Raw genomic sequence first — 8,007 nt, 5'->3', positions numbered from 1 at the left:
TTCCTGGGTGACTTAAATCTACCTCTCATTAACTGGACAACTAATGAATGTTCAACTGACCCAATCCATACTACACTATACAACGCTGTTACAAACCTAGGTCTTGAACAACTTGTAACTAACAATACAAGACTCAACAACTGCCTTGACCTCATCTTCTGCAACAATCCAAACTCAATTTACGGACTACAAATTAAAGAACCTTTTTCAAACAGTGACCACTGCATGATTGATTTTCGTCTCAATATCGTCCATACTTAAATCGTCATAACACCAGAACTCCCAACTACAACTTCAAGAAAGCCAATTCGACCTTATAAACAACGATCTTTCATTTCTGAACTGGCAAAATCTGTTTGCAACCTGCATAACCGCTGATGACCTCTATAGAGTCTTCCTACTTGAAATCAATAGAGTCATTAAATTATATGTACCACGAATGACTACCATGTCCAAGAAAAACAAACTACCCATATCAATAAAAAAGCTTCAATCAAAAAAAAAATCCCTCTGGAAAAGAAACAAAAAAGGCTATGTTACAAACTTCAGAAACCGCTACAGAAACATATGCAACCAAATAAAAACTGAATGCACAAATTACCACACCAAGCAAGAAGAAAACCTTCTACGCACAAATTCCAATCGTGCCTTTTATAATTTTGTCAACAATAAACTTAAAGATTCAAGATCCATCCCACCACTAAAAGATTCTAACAACAAAGAATGCAATGACGAAACAGTCAAAGCAAACCTCTTCAACATTTTCTTTGGCTCAGTTTTTGTTAACTCCGATAACACATATCCAACATTCCACAAACGAACCAGCAATGACTATGATGATTTAACTCATATAGATTTCACAGAAGACAACGTTGGTAAAGCTCTTCACAACTTAAAACCATCGCTTTCTATTGGACCTGATGGTCTATGTGCATATTTCTTAAAAAAACTTTCCATTAATATAGCTGAACCCCTAAGTATTATCTTTGATAAAGCTTTCACTACCAGTTCTCTTCCCAAACTTTGGTCACTAGCCACAGTCATCCCCATCTTCAAAAAAGGAGACCCCAGCTTAGTCGAAAACTACAGACCGATCTCCCTTTGCTCGTCACCTGCAAAGTCATGGAATCTATCATCAATCAATCCATTACCTCACACTTAGAAACTAACAACCTACTCTCCAACAAACAATTTGGTTTCAGGAAAAAGTTATCATGTAACTTACAACTTCTCCACTGCAAAAACATATGGACTTCAAATCTAGATCAAGGCAAATCAATAGATGCAATCTACATAGACTTCTGCAAAGCTTTTGACTCAGTAGTACACGATAAACTTCTCCTTAAACTAACATCCTATGGCATCTCAGGACCCCTCCACAAATGGATATCTGCTTTTCTGTCTAACAGACAACAAGTGGTCAAAATTGGCAATGCTTTATCAAATCCTGTTCCTGTCAAGAGTGGCGTTCCTCAAGGCAGCGTCCTTGGACCAACACTCTTTATTCTATACATTAATGATCTTTGTGACCATATCTCAAGTAATTGTGTTCTCTTTGCTGACGATGTCAAACTATTTAACACCACAGACAACACTTCTATCATTCAAAACGACCTTGACCATCTAACCGCTTGGTCTAAAAATTGGCAGCTCCAAATTTCAACCAGCAAATGCTCAGTCTTACATATAGGAAAAAAGAACTCTAAAACTAAGTACATACTAGATGGACATTACCTTACAGACGACCCCCATCCCGTTAAAGACCTTGGAGTTTTCATGTCAAATGATCTAAGTGCCAAAGCCCACTGCAACTACATAGCAAAAAAAGCTCTAAGAGTTGTAAACCTAATTTTGCGTAGCTTCTTTTCCAAAAACACCACACTACTAACCAGAGCATATAAAACATTTGCTAGACCAATTCTAGAATACAGCTCGCCTGTCTGGAACCCTCACCACATCTCTGACATCAATACAATTGAACGTGTCCAGAAATATTTTACAAGAAGAGTTCTCCATTCCTCTGAAAACAACAAAATACCTTATCCCACCAGACTTGAAATCCTAGGCTTAGAAAACTTGGAACTCCGTCGCCTTCGACAAGACCTAAGTTTAACTCACAGAATCATCTATTGTAATGTCCTTCCTGTCAAAGACTACTTCAGCTTTAATTGCAATAATACAAGGGCAACCTCTCACCGACCCGTGCGCTCTCATAGAGAGGGACTCCTCAGGGTGCCGTCAGCGAGGCAATGTCGTCTGGCGACGCCCAGGGGAAGGGCCTTCTCTGTGGGGGCTCCCACCCTCTGGAATGAACTGCCCCCAGGACTTCGTCAGCTTCCGGACCTTCGGACCTTCCGCCGCGAGCTTAAAACATACTTATTTAATTGCGCAGGACTGAGCTAGATTTTAATGTATGGGTTTTAACCTGGGTTTTATTTTTTATATTTTTAATTATTAGGCTTTTGAATAAGTTTTTTAATTGTTTTTAGATTGTATTTATTTGCTTTTAAATGCCTGTAAACCGCCCTGAGTCCTTTGGGAGATAGGGCGGTATATAAATATAAACAATAAATAAATAAATAAATAAATAAATAAACCAATAGATTTAAACTTAATGTAAACCGCTTTAATCTAGATTGCAGAAAATATGACTTCTGCAACAGAATTATCAGTGCTTGGAATACTTTACCTGACTCTGTGGTCTCTTCCCATAATCCTAAAAGCTTTAACCAAAAACTTTCTACTATTGACCTCACCCCATTCCTAAGAGGACCATAAGGGGCGTGCATAAGCGCACAAACGTGCCTACCGTTCCTGTCCTATTGTTTTTCTTTTCTTCTTCCTATATATGTTTATATGGTTATATACTATATAATCTTTTTGTATGATGTTGTGACAAAATAAATAAATAAATAAACCAATAGATTTAAACTTAATGTAAACCGCTTTAATCTAGATTGCAGAAAATATGACTTCTGCAACAGAATTATCAGTGCTTGGAATACTTTACCTGACTCTGTGGTCTCTTCCCATAATCCTAAAAGCTTTAACCAAAAACTTTCTACTATTGACCTCACCCCATTCCTAAGAGGACCATAAGGGGCGTGCATAAGAGCACAAACCTGCCTACCGTTCCTGTCCTATTGTTTTTCTTTTCTTCTTCCTATATATGTTTATATGTGTATATACTATATAATCTTTTTGTATGATGTTGTGACAAAATAAATAAATAAATAAATAAATAAATCCTCTTCTGATGCAAGATCCCTTCCACGCACCTTCAGTCCGATGTTTACATCAAGGCAGTCGCTGGAGAAGTGACAGAAGAGGTCACAGAGAAGAGGATGGTGACCATCACACTGTGAAGCAACTTCTCCTCTGGGAACCCTGAAGTTCTACCAGGGCTCCATGGGAGGAGGGATGGCTGGAGAAAAGAATTAAAATCACTCATACACCCCTAGGGACATTATTCTGTAATGGTTGTGGTCCTTCCTGTCTGGACATGCCCAGAAAATGATGCTGGATGAAGGAAATTGACTTCTGCTGTACTTCAACTTGGCATCTTGTCTCCAGAGATCGCTGGGAAAGATTACCATAACTATAGATTGTGGTGCCACTCTGGGTTTGATGACTTAACTCCAATATTGTCTGTCTTCTAATGTCAATACCCTTGAACCCTGACTAATTTTAGAGTAGGGTCTGTTCATCATATATATGTTTTCCTATTAGATCTCCATATGTTAATCCTAAATTGAGCTGATTTTATTTATTTATTTATTTATTTATTTATTTATTTATTTATTTATTTATTTATTTATTTATTTATTTATTTATTTATTTATTTATTTATTTATTGAGATTTTTATACTGCCCTTCTCCCGAAGGACTCAGAATGGTGTACAGCCAAATTATAAAACAATAAAGTATACAATTAAAACAAAGACTTAAAACAAGCATATTCCATAAATGGCCAAAATTTAAAACAATCAAATTTAAAACCCTTAAAATTCATAAATAGTAGCCCCAATTAAAATTATTTAAGATTAAAAATTTAAGCCAGTCCCGCTTGAATAAATAAATGTGTTTTCAGCTCACGGCGAAAGGTCCGAAGGTCAGGTAATTGGCGCAAACCAGGGGGAAGTTCGTTCCAAAGGGTGGGAGCCCCCACAGAGAAGGACCTTCCCCTGGGGGCCGCCAGCCAACATTGCTTGGCGGACGGCACCCTGAGAAGTCCCTCTCTGTGTGAGCGTACGGGTCGGTGGGAGGCGTGAGGTAACAGCAGGCGGTCCCGTAAGTACCTGGGCCCTAAGCCATGGAGCACTTTAAAGGTGGTAACTAAAACCTTAAAGCGCACCCGAAAGACCACAGGAAGCCAGTGCAGACTGCGCAGGAGCGGTGTTACATGGGAGCAACGTATAGCTCCCTCAATCACCCGCGCAGCTGCATTCTGAACTAGCTGAAGCCTCCGGGTGCACTTCAAGGGGAGCCCCATGTAGAGAGCATTGCAATAATCCAAACGAGAGGTGACAAGAGCGTGAGTGACCATGCATAAGGCATCCCGGTCAAGGAAGGGGCGCAACTGGCGGAACAAGCGCACCTGATAAAAAGCTCTCCTGGACATGGCCGCCAAATGATCTTCAAACGACAGCCGTCCATCCAGGGGAACACCCAAGTTGCGCACCCTTTCCATTGGGGCCAATGACTCGCGGTTGCAACTGACTGTACCGGGGTGCCGGCATCCACAGCCACTCCGTCTTGGAGGGATTGAGCTTGAGCCTGTTTCTCCCCATCCAGACCCGTACGGCTTTCAGGCACCGGGACAGCACTTCGACAGCTTCGCTGGGGTGGCCCAGGGTGGAAAAGTACAGCTGCGTGTAATCAGTGTACAGATGGTAACTCACCCCAAAGCCACTGATGACCTCGCCCAGTGGCTTCATATAGATGTTGAACAGAAGAGGCGAGAAAATCGACCCCTGAGGCACCCCACAAGTAAGGTGCCTCGCGGTCGATCTCTGCCCCCCTGTCAACACCGTCTGCAACCAGTCAGAGAGATAGGAGGAGAACCACCGATAAACGGTGCTTCCCACTCCCAAACTCTCCAACTGGTGCAGCAAGATACCATGGTCGATGGTATCAAAAGCCGCTGAGAGATCTAATAGGACCAGGGCAGAGGAACAACCCCTATCCCTGGCCCTCCAGAGGTCATCCACCAACGCGGCCAAAGCTGTCTCCATATTTAAAAATACATATGCCTGAAATGAAATTTCATTTCATGCTTCAACAGTTCATTTGATGTCCTTGTTGTTGTTAGTTGCAAAGTCATGTCTGACCCATCACGACCCTCATGGACAACATTCCTCCAGACCTTCCTATTCTCTACCATCCTCTGGAGTCCATTTAAGCTCACGCCTAATGCTTCAGTGACTCCATCCAGCCACCTCATTCTCTGTCATCCCCTTCTTCTTTTGCCCTCAATCTTTCCCAGCATTTGGCTCTTCTCCAGGGAGTCCTTCCTTCTCATTAGGTATTTCAGTTTCATCTTCAGGCTCTGACCTTCTAAAGAGCAGTCAGGGTTGATCTCCTCTAGGACTGACTGGTTGGATCGCCTTGCAGTCCAAGGGACTCGCAGGAGTCTTCTCCAGCACCAGAGTTCAAAGGCCTCAATTCTTTGGTGCTCAGCCTTTCTTATGGTCCAACTTTCACAGCCATCCATTGCAACTGGGAAAACCAAAGCCTTGATATACACACTTTTGTTGGCAGGGTCCTAGATGTCCTAGTGAGCATTTTTGCAGAATCACTTCAGTTTTTCTCAGAATTAAAGGCACACAATTCAATTCCTTTTAATTTGAATTCTGTTTCTGCGACTTAGCATCCTGTGTGACCTCTTTGTTCAGTTTGCCATTGGTTGTATTGTTCATCTTATTTTATTTATTTATTTATTTTGTCAGGAGTGTATTAGGTAATAAGTATAAGCATGGCTTGGGTACATAAATTAGATACAAATAGGGGAAACATTAGGATAGGGATAGAAGGCACACTGGTGCTCTTATGCACGCCCCTTAAAGACCTCATAGGAATGGGGTGAGGTCAACAGTAGACAGTCTTAGGTTAAAATTTTGGGGGTTTGGGGATGAAACCACAGAGTCAGGTAGTGCATTCCAGGCATTGACCACTCTATTGCTGAAGTCGTGTTTTCTGCAATCGAGTCTGGAGTGGTTTACCTTAAGTTTGTATCTATTGTGTGCTCGTGTGTTGTTGTGGTTGAAGTTGAAGTAGTCATTGACAGGTAGGACATTGTAGAAGATAATTTTATGAGCTACATTTAGGTCATACTGAAGGAGGTATAGTTCTAAGTTTTCTAAGCCCAGAATTTCAAGTCTGGTGGCATAAGGTATTTTGTTGCAAGCAGAGGAGTGGAGGACTCTTCTAGTGAAATATTTCTGGACATGTTCAATTGTATTAATGTCCGATATGCAGTGAGGGTTCCAGACAGATGAGTTGTATTCGAGAATTGGTCTAGCAAATGTTTTATATGCTCTGGTTAGTAGTGTGATATTTCCGGAGAAGAAGCTACCCAAGATTAGTTTTACAACTCTTAATGCCTTTTTGGTGATGTTGTTTTATCTTGTATGAAAGTAGTTTCTGCCAACCCTCCTAGCTCCCGCAGGAGGTCTCAAAGGGGTTCTAATGGGTTCCTGGTCTGAAATCCATCAGACTTTTCTGCATCAAAAGATATATCTTTTGATGCAGAAAATTCATATCCAAATTCATTGGATATGAAGATCTTGGAGTCTTTATATCCAGTGACCTAAGTGCCAAAGCCCACTGCAACTACATCGCAAAAAAGGCATTAAGAGTTGTAAACCTAATCTTTTTATTATTATTATTATTTAATTTTGTCATAACAGTATATATAAACATTGTCATAAGTAAAAAAAATATCATGAAGAATATATATATATATATATAAGTAAAGAATATGCATTAGCTATATTAATTTGATATAATAAAGGGAACAATAGGACAGGAACGGTAGGCACTTTTGTGCTCTTATGCACGCCCCTTATAGTCCTCTTAGGAATGGGGTGAGGTCAATAGTAGACATACATAGCTTCTTCTCCAGAAACACTATACTACTAACCAGAGCTTACAAAACATTTGCTAGACCAATTCTTGAATACAGCTCGCCTGTCTGGAACCCATACCACATTTCAGACGTCAATACAACTGAACGTGTCCAGAAATATTTTACAAGAAGAGTTCTCCACTCCTCTGAATACAATAAAATACCTTATGCCACCAGAATTGAAATCCTGGGTTTAGAAAACTTAGAACTCCGCCGCCTCCGACAGGACCTGTGTTTAACTCATAGAATCATCTATTGCAATGTCCTTCCTGCTGAAGACTACTTCAGCTTCAATCACAAAAATACAAGAGCAAAAAATAGATTTAAACTTAATGTTAACCTCTCCAATCTTGATTGCAGAAAATATGACTTCAGTAACAGAGTTGTTAATGCTTGGAATGCACTACCTGACTCTGCGGTCTCTTCTCAAAGTCCCCAAAGCTTCAACCAAAAACTGTCTACTATTGACCTCACCCCTTTCTAAGAGGTTTATAAGGGGCGTGCATAAGAGCACAAAAATGCCTACCGTTCCTGTCCTACTATTGCTTCATGCTTATGCTTATGTATGCTGTTATGACAAATAAAATAAAATATAAATAAATAAAAAATAAACATTGGATCTCTCTGGACAATGAAGTGACAAACTAGGAGAGCCACTTCCTTCCACATGGATCCACTTGGTTAAATCTTGATCAGATTAAATGAATGGTCTTCAAAATTTAATATTGAAAGAAAAATTTAAAATTGAATTTGTCAAGCTTGTCAAAGAAATTACAATAGATGGGAGTAAGGAAAAGGTAGTAGAAAGGCAGGGTTTGGATAGACACACAGGCAAAAATTATCTGGGTCTTCAGAGTGGGAAAATGAAGAATACAAGCTGT

This window comes from Ahaetulla prasina, chromosome 1 (assembly GCF_028640845.1).
Source record: "Ahaetulla prasina isolate Xishuangbanna chromosome 1, ASM2864084v1, whole genome shotgun sequence".
Lineage (NCBI taxonomy): Eukaryota > Metazoa > Chordata > Lepidosauria > Squamata > Colubridae > Ahaetulla > Ahaetulla prasina.
Note: the sequence above shows the minus strand (reverse complement) of the source record.